General features: G+C 36.2%; 1 long non-coding RNA gene across 3 annotated transcripts in view; it reads left to right on the top strand.

Annotated features, from left to right (window-relative positions):
* The window catches only part of LOC143667995 (uncharacterized), a 41,003-nt gene that overhangs the window by 20,503 nt on the left and 8,373 nt on the right, over window positions 1-12,127 (top strand). Inside the window, exon 3 of one of the 3 annotated variants that reach the window (XR_013168225.1) lies at window positions 7,292-7,411. The exons of the other annotated variants lie outside the window; for them this stretch is intronic. This is a non-coding gene — a long non-coding RNA (uncharacterized LOC143667995). The remainder of the gene's footprint in view (window positions 1-7,291; window positions 7,412-12,127) is intronic. 3 annotated transcript variants of the gene reach the window in all.

The following is a 12,127-nucleotide window of genomic DNA, read 5'->3' as shown; positions in this document are numbered from 1 at the left end:
AACAGCCTTCTGCTGTTTTTAATCCCTCCAAAAATGTGCCATTAGCATAAAAAGTAAGTTATTCTTGATGCCCTTATACTTTAGATTCAAAACTATCTGTATTTTGTTTTTTCACCAGATCTCAACCCTAAACTCATTTTTTAAATTGTGCTTTGCCTAAGCCAGTATGTGGCCCAGTTTTTCTGATCTAATACTATCAACATTTGTACAATTGCATCAGTCTAATTAGTTTTTCCTCTCTGAGAACTTCTGGCTCTCTAGGCATATGTAAAAGAAAATGGAAGGGGGGCCCGGGATAAACTTCCTGATCCTTAATCTTAGGAAACCAAGTAAAAACATTCACTAGCTATTTCCCAGAATTCTCAATACCACTTATCCAGAGTTTTTGCCTTCTCTAAGAAACTTAAAATGTTTCCTGACCTACTTGACTATGCAAAAATGGCATAGGTACCAGGAAGGTTTAGTTTACACAGGTTTCCCCTACAAGATGGATTCTTGAAGCTGGTCTTGCCCATACTTTAAGAAAGTTCTCTCAATTACCTGCACCTATTTTCCAAACAGGTAGAATAGCCTCTGAACAATATAACTACTTGGGTCCTCCTGATAATTACAACAATTATCTGCACAGGTTCCCCCTTCAGAGTCTGCTTTAACTTTTTCAAGGCAAAGATAGTATCTGCTCTTTCATTTGATCCTCAACAACCTCTTAAGATTTCTGAAGCCTGATACAATAATTCTGATTCTGTGATTAATGTGATTGCATTCTTTTCTGATCAGTTTTCTTGCATTAGGTCAAATGCCTTAAAATATACCTCAAATAATGAAAATATAAATAGCAAATAGCCTGGAAACTGTGATTTTGAGGGAGAAAAAATTTTAATAGAGCCATGAAGAGTCAAAGTCAAGGACTCTTATTCTAAGTCACATGAAAAACTAATTGTTGGTGATTTTATTATTTATTAATGATACCAAAAAACTTCACTGTTAATGCAACAAAGGTAGCTCTGAGAGAGAAATTTATAGCCCTTTATGCTTATATATTTTTAAATAAGGAAAAAAATTAAGGACTATCTCAAATCAGAAACCTTACCTCAAAATTGGAGACTCAAGAGAGAGAAGAAACAAACCAAACTCAAAGTGAACAGAAGGAAGGAACTAAAGATCAGAGCAGAGAGAAATGAAATAGAAAAAAATAGAATCAATGAAACTAAATGCTGGTTCTTTGAAAAGATCAATAAAATTAATAAACCTTTGGCTAGACTGACAGAAAAAAAGAATGATGACACACCAAATTAAAATCAGATATAAAAGGGAGAACATTACTACTGACCTCACAGACATAAAAAAACTCTATAAGAGGATACTATGAACAACTATACACCAACAGATTAGATAATCTAGATGAAGTGGACAAATTCCTAGAAACACACAAACTATGTACCCTGGCTCAAGAAGTGGCTCAAGAAGAAACAGAAGATTTCAACAAACCATAACCACTTAAGAGATTGACTCATAATCAAAAACCTCCCAACAAATATACTTTGAAAATCATTGCTTTTTCTTTCTATTTTTTTGTACATATGTTATATTTAACAATTAAAAAAACGTTTAAAAAAACACAAAAACAAATAACAAAAACCTCCGAACAAAGAAAAACCCTGGACCTGATGGCTTCAAAGGGGAATTTTATCAAATATTCCAAAAAGAATTAAAACCTATCTGCCTCAAACTCTTCTTAAAAATTGAAGAGGAGGCACACTCCTTAACTCATTCTCTGAGGTCAAAATCATCCTCATATCAAATTTTTCTTTTCTCGTATTACAAGAAAAGAAAACTACATACCAATATCCATTATGCATAGAAATGCAAAAAGCCTTTTAGAAAAATACCAGCAAACTGTATCTAACAGCACATCAAAGGAATTAGACACCATGATCAAGTGGGATTTAGCCGTTATGCAAGGGTGTTCAACATAAGAAAATCAGTTAATGTAATGCACCACGTTAGCAGAACAAAGGAAAAAAACATGATCAGCTCAGTTGATGCAGATAATGCATTTGACAAAATCTAGTACTCATTCTTGATTAAAAACAACAAACTAACTAAAAACAACAACAAAAAGAAACACTTAGAAAACTAAGAATAGAAGGAAACTTCCTCAACGTGATAAAAAGCGTATATGGAAAACCCATAACTAACATCATAGTCAGTGGTGAGAGACTGAAATCTTTACCTCTGAGACCAGGAATGAAACAAAGATGCCCACTCTCACCACTGTTATTCAACATTGTCCTGGGCATTCTAGCTAGAACAATTAGGCAAGAGAAAGAAATAAAAAGCATCCAAATTGGAAAGGAAGAAGTGAAACTTTTGCAGGTGACACAATCTTATACACAGAAAATTCTGAAAAAATCAACAAAGCTATTGAAACCAATAAACAAGTACAGCAAAGTGGTGGGATACAAGATCAAGACACAAAAATCAATAGTATTTCCATACACTAGTAATGAATAATTGGAAGAAGAAATCAAGAAAAAATCCACTTTTGAAATAGCAAGTAAAAGAATCAAATACCTAGGAATAAATCTAACCAAGAATGTAAAAAAGCATTTGGCACAGAAACAACAGCATTGCTAAAATAAATCAAAGAAGACCTAAATAAATGTAGGGACATTCCATGCTCATTAATCAGAAGACCTAATATTGTTAAGAAGTCAATTCCACCCGAAATGATTTACAGATCCAATGTAATTCCAATCAAAGTTTCAACAGCCTTCTTTTCAGAAATGGAAAAGCCAATCATAAAATGTATATAGAAGCATAAGGGACCCTGAATAACTAAAAGCATTATTATATTTCAGGTTAAATAAAGAGTAATAAGAAAAATGGAAAGGGTCTAGAAACTGTCCTAGGTTACAGAAAAATAGTGAAAGACACCAAAAATGTGATCCTTCTTGTAAAATGAAATATAGTTGTGCTGGTTTGAAGCTGTTATCTACTCCAGAAAACACTGTGTGGTTTTAATCCATTCCTGTAGGTGCAGACCTGTTGTGGGTGGGACCTTTTGGTTAGGTTCAACAATTGAGATTTGACTAGAGTCCTTTGTGAGAGGATGAAGGACAGAAAAAACTGAGAGAGCTTAGAGAGAAAATCCCCAGAGAAGTTAAGAGAGACCGACAGAAGCTCAGAGAGGAGGCCACTGGAACCAGAAGCTGAAAGCAATAAAACTCAGGAGCAAAGGACCAGCAGACACCAACCAACCATGTGCCTTGTTATCTAACAGAGGAACCCTGGAAACCATCAGCCTTTCTTCAGAGAAGGTATCTTCCACTTGATGCCTTAATTGGACTTTTTTCACAGCCTTAAAACTGTAAATTTGTGAGCTAATAAATCCCCATTGTAAAAGCCAAAAAAAAAAAAATCACTGTACTCACTAAAACTAAGCGATGCAATCTGTGTGAGTTCCATTTAGTAAGATACATCTTAACTGCAATCTGAAACACAATGCTAAAATTGAACAAATGAGGGAAGGCACCATGCTCAACTCCTCCAGGCTGCAGAATGTCCACTTGTCACTTCAGGGTGTGATTTTTCTCAAGCACTCTTATATTGCTTCAGTGTATGAGAACCTTTTCAAGCACTTTACAAGTAGTAGCTCAATTATTCTCAAACCAATTCTATTAAATAATCACTCTTATTTTCATCACCATTTTGCAAGTGAGAAAGGCACAGAAAATTTAAGAGCTTCACATAAGGTCACTCGGGTACTTGGTATAAGAGATGGAAATCAGGCTCAGGGTCTATGGTTATAGAGTTTATGATCTCAACTACAATGCTTACTGCCTTTGACACCTCTAGCCTAATATTCTAAGCTAGGCTTCCGGTACCACCTGTATATAAAACATCAGCAAAGCTTCATTTCTTTCTTAAATCTTAGGTTAAGAATAAATTAATTAGAAATTCTGGTGGTTTCTTTCTTAAGCATTTTAACTTAGGCATTCTATACACTTTTTGGAGATCTCTGGCTAAGGAATCAAAGCTCACCTTCACCTCCATAATACTCAGTGCCTTTCAGAGTCCTTGAATTCTTTTTTATTTTTTGGAAATTCTAGAGCCTTTAATTTTTTAATTGCTTTGATCTGTCTAGTCAATGACACAACCAGAGTTCCTTTAAAATGACCCTAAGGTGGAAGAGTGTGGGTGGGGTAGTGGAACTATATGCAATGTATATGACATATCTAGCTCATTAAATGATGAAACATTTGACTATCAAAGCAAGCCTCTATAAAAAGTAAGGCAAAATTTATCATGTATTCATGTATTTTATCACCTGCTCATGTCTTTTACACATTAATAATTCCCATGATCCTTAAATAAACTTTGTTATCGCATTTAAGATTTTGTGTTTTTCTCAAGATAAATTCTTCATGAGCATTGTATATTAATTTAACCTATCAACCCTTTGGTTTGTTCTTAACCATGCTTCCCAGATTCCCAATGGAGGGAAATTCCTTCAGGATCTTTTCTCATTTCACAATTATTCCATCTCTTCAAGAACTGCTTCTTCTACCATATCTCCCCACTCATACACAAAGAGATGGGCACCCAGAGGCCATGATCGACTTTCAAGATTTTATGCCTTACTCTGCCAGACTTGGCCTTAGTGGGAATCTGCTGGTTGCTGGACTTCAAGGGGATGGGTTCAACTTTGGGTAAGACCCTGATCTGGTTGGCAAGGCCTTGAGCAGCAGCTTGGGGAGACCAAGTGACAGAAAAACTGTTGAGAGACTTGAGGCTGGTGTCCCCACCAGAGCACCTTCAGACTTGAGGCCAGGAAGCTACCACTGTTCCAGTTGCAAAACTACTTCCTCTTAAGAGTGACTTTAAAATGAGCAAAAACCAAGCAATTATGTATTCTGCATTCAGACAAAGGACAGCACAAGTTGCTTTCTGATTTTGTAAAATAAAATCAGAAATAAAATCAGACTGTGAAAATTTGGTTTTCTTTGGATATTCATCTCAAAAGAAGCAATGACCAAAATTGCACTGCAGGAATGGAAGTGGAGCAGGAGTTTGTGGTACTTCTTGACACTTACTTGGTCAGTGAATCACGACTGTGCTGATTTGGGAGAACAAAGTGTCCTGAGCCCACCCTGTACCTGCCCATGTGCGGCTGCTCCTCAAAAATCGGTGCAGAGGGTTCCCAGACATCTGTGTCTCCCGATACCATGCAGTTCTCCTAAAACTGTTTCCATTCAACATAATAATGTGGCATTTATATTTGGGGAATGGGCAAATTTTTTTTGGAAGTGAAGAGAGAAGTATAATTGAAACCTCAGTAACCTATATGTTATCCTTTTATAGTAATGATTTCATTTTGTGCCAAAAAGTTGAACTTGATTCTTGTTGTTAACTATGATTCTGGATTGTTAAGTGCTTTAAGTGAATTAATAAGAAACAACAGTGTTGTTTTCCTTTTTCTTGAACTCTTAACATTTGAAATAAAGTCATTATGGTAAATATTACTTTAGGTCACAAATAAATGCAAGTAAATTGTAATTAAAGTTCTTTAGACTCTAAAAAATACGGTTATTTTAAAACGATTCTCTGCAGGATCCTATTCAAGTAAAGTGTTTTTGTGAGCTGTTAGCTTTTAAATATTTATAGAATAAAGGTTATCTCAGTTATGTATTTTATACTGTTTTTCCCAGAAAACATCTCAGTTGATAAAATTCTAAATGTTGCCTGCCATGCCGGAGACCTTGGTTCGACTCCCGGAGCCTGCCCACGCAAAAAAAAAAAAAAAAAAAAAAAATCCTAAATGCTTTTGATGCTTCTGTTTTCTGAATTAAAAAGGAAAATTTTTAATTGAACTAATTTTAAAAATATATCTTACACCACTGATCACAGTTGCTTTAATCAAGGGCAAACATCTGACCATACCTAGGCTAACAATATTTTTCCTGGGATTTGGAATAAGTACTGAGACAGCTGATTAGTGTCTGCCTTACGAAGAGAGCTAAGATATTGTCAACTTCAGAACTGAGAGTAGACATCATATCTCCATGATCAAAAAAGAAGCAATTAATGCCAATAAACAGAAAAATAAATCAGAAATGGTGAGCGCAACAGAGAACAGAGACGGAGAGAGAAAGACTATTACCTGGCTTAGATATATTTATTCAACAACTGTTCCAGTAGCTCAGAAAACACAGATGCCCTTGGGTACTATGTGATACCCTAATATCTTTCCAGCAAATTCTTTCACTTGCTGGTTTTTATTTTTTAAAACTACCTCAAATCAGTTTCTTTGTTCATTAGCAATAACTGTTTTATTGTTTTCCCATCCAAACCCAGACCACTCATGACAATTCAGGAACTAACAAAGCCACTTTAATACCAGCTAAGAAAAATATACTATTTAGCAAAAATTCCACCTTATATATGCTGACATGCTATAATTACCCCTCTCCACTAGCACAATTGCAGTGACTGTCAGGATACAAGAGATGATTCTCAGTTACCCTCAAAGCTGCCAGGATATGCTATAACTTGAGGAAAAAATATTTAGCAAAGAGAGAAAACCAGAGTGAAAACCAATGATCTATGCAAAAAGAGTAATGAAGTATAATCAGATTTTATTCATCCAAGACTTTATTAAAGGTTTAGGACTTCATCCTATGATCAGTGTTTTAGTTCACTAAAGCTGCCAAAATGCAATATACCAGAAATGGGCTAGCTTTTAACAAGGGGGAATGTATTAGTTTGCAAGCTTACAGTTCTGAGGCCATGAATATGTCTAAATCGAAGCATCAACAAGACGATACCTTCTTTCTGAAGACAGGCTGTGGGCAATGCAGGACTCCTATATCACATGACAAAATATATGGCAGTACCTGCTGGTTTCTCCATTCTTTTCATTGCTTCCAGCTTCTGGCTTCAGTGGCTTCCTCTCTGTTTCTGTGGTTTCTCTCTGTGTTTTGTATGTGTCCTTCTCTCTCAGCTTCTGTTCTCTCTCTATTTCATCCTCTTCTAAAGGATTCCAGCAAAAGGAGTAAGACCCACCTGGGGCATGTCTCAATTGAAATAACCTAATCAAAAGTTCTTACTATTTACACCCACAGAAATGGATTGGCTTTAAGAACATGTTCTTCTGGGGTCCATAACAGCTTCAACCAGCACAATTAATGAAAATCCAAAGTGATCTGAATTATGCTACAGTAATTCCCAAATCCCACTGGTTTAAGAAAAGATAAACTTATTTCTTATTCATGCTAAATATTCCTTATAGGTCAACAGAGACTCATCTCCATAGACTCATTCAGAAACCCAAGCTGAAGGAAATTCTGCTATCTTGTTAGCTTCACCTTCTGGACTATATGAACGCCATAGTTCTTGCAGCAGAAGAAAGGTATTTGTTGAGTCAGATTCCAGTTTTTTTATACATCTGCTTGGAACCAACTTATGTCACTTCTGCCCACAGTTGATTGGCCAGACTAGTCTTGTGGAACTATCTAACTCAGAGAGGTTGGTAAATGTCAGGGAGCAGTTGGAAGCTTTAGTGCAGACCTCTGTACTTCCCACAAGTCATCTGGCAGATTTGAATTTTCTATAAATCACCATGTGTACTGAGTAAAGAATATGAACAGATGTAGATGTGAGGAAACCAGACAAAAGTATAGGTTAGAAGTGATAGTGATTTATAATTCAGATGAAGAAATGTACAAAGATTCGATATGTGTTTTGGATATACGGTTGAAAAACTTAAAGATTATTGAATATGGCATTTAAAAAAGAAGGAGGCAGCAAGTATGACTTTTAAGTTTCTGTAACAGAGCAATCAGATGAGAGGAAAAGTTGTAGAAAAAGGTTTTTGATGGAGAGACAATGAATTTAGTTTCTAATAATAGATATTTTAATTGCTTGGAGACATTCAAATAAAAATTTCATGTTCTTTGTAGGAGAAAGCCTGTTTAAGTAACTTCTCATTGATTTATGAATAGAGTATATATTTGGTGAATGATTTCCTTTAAGGTTAATTACTAAATTTAACATTTTTCAAATGCAACGCAATTCAATAAATATTTACTTGAATATGTTTAAATGTGTTATGAAGTCTTGGGGTTTTTGTTTTAATTTTTTGTTGTTTAATTTCTGGTAGCAGAAAAATGACATGAACTCAGTTTTGATAGTATGAAGCACTCTATTCAAATGTTAGATAGTGTTTTTATCATAATAATAATACACAGATTAGAGACTAAGGGGGAAGTGTCAAGATAACTTTGTGAGATGCAACATCTCAATGGGGCGATAATATTTAGTGTCTATTAGCTTAATCTGAATATAATAACACACATAGAAAGCGTCATTCAATGTAGGAAAAGGAACACTATTGTGGGAGTCCAGAGACCTGAGTTTTAGCCTCAGCAATGTTGCTAAGTAGTTACCACTTTCTCATTAATTTCTTTGAAACTCAATTCTTCATCTGCAAAACAGACATGGGAAAATGAGAGCATGTCCTGAATCAATGGCTTCAGACCACAAGCCAAAGATTGGCACTGATTGATAAGTAAACTCTCAGTCAAATGTGGCAAAATGAATGGGAAAATTTATAATGTGAATTTTTCATGAAACTAAATGCAATCAATGGAAAGGATTATCCTATATTGTGAATGTATGTTTTCCCTAAATTTTTGTTGTTAAAATATCCTTTCTTCAATGAAGTAATGGTTATAGTAAATATAAATGGTCATATTTGCTTGATCAAATTAAAAGTTTGTAATCCTACTACAGCTTTAATTTTTAAAATCATATTAGTACATGAACATCTGCTTCTGGCCACAAAGAAATAAGGATTGAATTTATTCTTCCACATTAAACAATGAGTAAACCAAACAAAATATATCAATGATAGTGATTCCAAATGGAAGGAAAATGAATGAGATAAACCCTACAATTACTCTAGCTTCCTGAATGAAGAAAGTGTCCATGGCTCAGCACAAAGAGAGGGACCACAGACAGAGCTCTGCAAATCACACTGAGTTGAGGAAATAAATATCAGAATATGAGAAAGAAGAAGCATCTGGAATTTATGAGCCAGAACACTCAAGCAGAGGTAGCTGCACAGAGAGAGAACTCCAAGGGTCAAATACTTTGGCTGAGTATTGACACATGCTTGCAAGGGATGACATTCTACAAGATAGGAGAACAACTGCCAAAATGTGTGCGCCAATCAAGCCATTTCCAAAGTTCACCCAAGTCTGGGAATAGTTTGTATTCCCACAATCCAAAGTGAAAAGATCTTTCAATATAAGGAGTATTGAGGACAGTCCTCAGAATGGCCTTAGTCTAAAGATTACTATGGACTTGCCCATGCAAAACTTAAAGGCAAGCCTCAAATGGATCAAACTGATTTTGACTGACTTAACTGACTGCCAGAACAAAGCCTAAAAATATTTAAAAGAATATGATAAGATGTACTTATTCACTTTTGGTAGGGAAGCTGAGAGATGCAGCCCCTCAGAAGGGCAATGTGGTGGTTCCACAGGAAGCTAGAGGTGGGGTTGCCATATGATCCTGAAACTCCATTGCTAGATATATACCTGCAGGAATTGAGAGTGGGAACACGAATGGACATTTGCACACTGGTATTTATGGCAATGGTGCTTATCAGTCACAATGGATGGCAGGGGTTTAAGGGGACAAGGGTTGAGGAATGGAAGGGCGAACTGTGGTGTATACATACAATGGAGTACGAGTGGCTGGAAAAAGGAATGAAGTTGTGAGGCATGCAACTAGGGGAATGAAACTTAAGGACAATATGTTGAATGAAATAAGTCAGAAACAAAAAGATAAATATAACCATACCTCACTCATATGGACTAACTATAACATACAAACTAGGAGAATTGAAGTCCAGAGCACAGGTCATCAGGATGGGGCTTATTGTAAAAGACCCAGGATTGTTAGCTCTTACAGCAGTCCCATCTGTTATTTCTGAATCTGAGATGTTGAGCTATTTGTGCGTAGCTTGGTTATTCCTTAGAACTTCAGGTATTTGTGTGATACCTGAGACTCAGAATTAGAGCTCTGAAGCTATGAAAGTTAGCATTACCCCATACAGCAAATGTTTAAAAAGGTGAAAAAGTGGTCAAATTTTGACTAGAGATACAAGTGAAGCTGATCTGGATAGGCTGAAGTAAATCAGAATACAGAGTAAAAGACGACATGGTCCATATTTTGAAACTTCAACCTCTGTTTAAGACCAAAGGAGAAGAAACTTATTTGGTACAAAGTGTATATTTTGGGCTGTGCATTATCTAATTTAACTTGTATGGTCAGTTTTTTCGAACATCATCATTACATAGAATCTTGAATAAGGTGGGAGATCTTGCTGTTTGTACAGATTAGTGTGATGCCACAATACATCCCAGAGTAATCTGGGCAGAAAATAAAAATCTATTTGCCAAGGCCCACTGAGAGATTGGGGAGAAAGGAGAAAATATTTAACTTCCCTATTTGCAGAATTTCTGGTATTCTTGTAAGTAGTGGAAATAACCAATTCAACAGGCTAAGCCCTCATAGGTGTTTGACCCTATGAAACTTATACCTGCAAAGGAAAACATAAACCTGCTTATAATTATGCCTAAGAGTCACCCCCAGAGAACCTCTTTTATTGCTCAGGTGTAGGCTTTCTCTTTAAGTCAACTTGGCAGGTGAACTCATTGCCCACCACCCCCTAAATGGGACATGACCCTCAGGAGTGTAGATCTCCCTGGCAATGTAGGACAGGACTCCAGGTGTTGGCCGCAGCTATGACCTTAAGGAATGTTAAAGCAAAAAGAGAGAGAGACTGGGATCAGGGGATCCGGAGACATCAGTCTTCAGACAAGTTTATTTTCAGCCAAGTACAAAATTATATACTAGAAAGAAAGGTAATAAAGGTTGTTTGCATGCAAAAACTATATAATCCAAAAATAAGTTCCAGGAAGTAAATACTTTTAACACTAGGATGTTGATTTCCCTTAAGCAAGTCTCTTCCACACCTCATTGTGCTTTATCTGCATATCTCAGCTTCTATTGAAGTTCCAGATCCTGAAAGCTCAAGTCTGCATTTCCTCACAGTTTGCAAGCTTTAGGTTAAACAATAACCTTTTTAACTCCTACATCCAGGGGTTGATCCAGGACTTGGAATCATGGGCTTGAGAGAGCCTTCTTCACCAAAAGGGGGAAGAGAGAAATGAGACAAAATCGAGTTTTGAAATCTCTGAGAGATTTCAGGGTCAAAATGTTCTCTTGGAGGTTATTCTTTTGCACTATACAGATATCCCTTTTTAATATATGGCATATTGGAGGGGCTAGAGGGAAGTACCTGAAACTATTGAACTGTATTCCAGTAGAGCTTTGATTCTTGAAGACAATTGTATAACCATATGGATTTTACAATGTGACTGCCTGATTGTGAAAATACTCCTTTTATCCAGGCTATGAATTGATGAATAAAACAATAAGGACAAAAATAAATAAGTAATAGGGGTCAGATAAGGGATAAAAACAAATTGGGGGTAGATTGAACCAATAGTGGTCAATGAGAGGGAAGTGTAAGGGGTATGGGATGTATGAGGGTTTTTTTTTTCTTTTACTTCTTTTTCTGGGGTGATGCAAATGCTCTAAAGCTGATCATGGTGATGAATACACAGCTATGTGATGACATTATGAGTCATTGATTTTATACTTTGGATAGACTGTATGTGTATGAAGAATCTCAATAAAAACATTTTTCAAAAAAAGAACATGACAAAATTCAGCAACCAACAACATAAAATTCGCAAGGTTTGGCTTCCAAGTAAAAATTACCAGGCAACTCCCAGGAGTGTGGACCTTCCTCGCAATGTGGGACAGAAATTCTAGAATGAGCAGAGACTCAGCATCAAGGGATTGAGAAAACCTTCTCAACCAAAAGGGGGAAGAGTGAAATGAGACTAAGTGTCAATGGCTGGGAGATTCCAAACAGAGTCGAGAGGTTATCCTGGAGGTTATTCTTACCCATTAAGTAGATATCACCTTGTTGTTCAAGATGTAGTGGAGAGGCTGGAGGGAATTGCCTGAAAATGTAGTGCTGTGTTCC

Source organism: Tamandua tetradactyla, chromosome 24 (assembly GCF_023851605.1).
Source record: "Tamandua tetradactyla isolate mTamTet1 chromosome 24, mTamTet1.pri, whole genome shotgun sequence".
NCBI lineage: Eukaryota > Metazoa > Chordata > Mammalia > Pilosa > Myrmecophagidae > Tamandua > Tamandua tetradactyla.
This window is presented reverse-complemented; position numbering and strand designations above follow the sequence as displayed.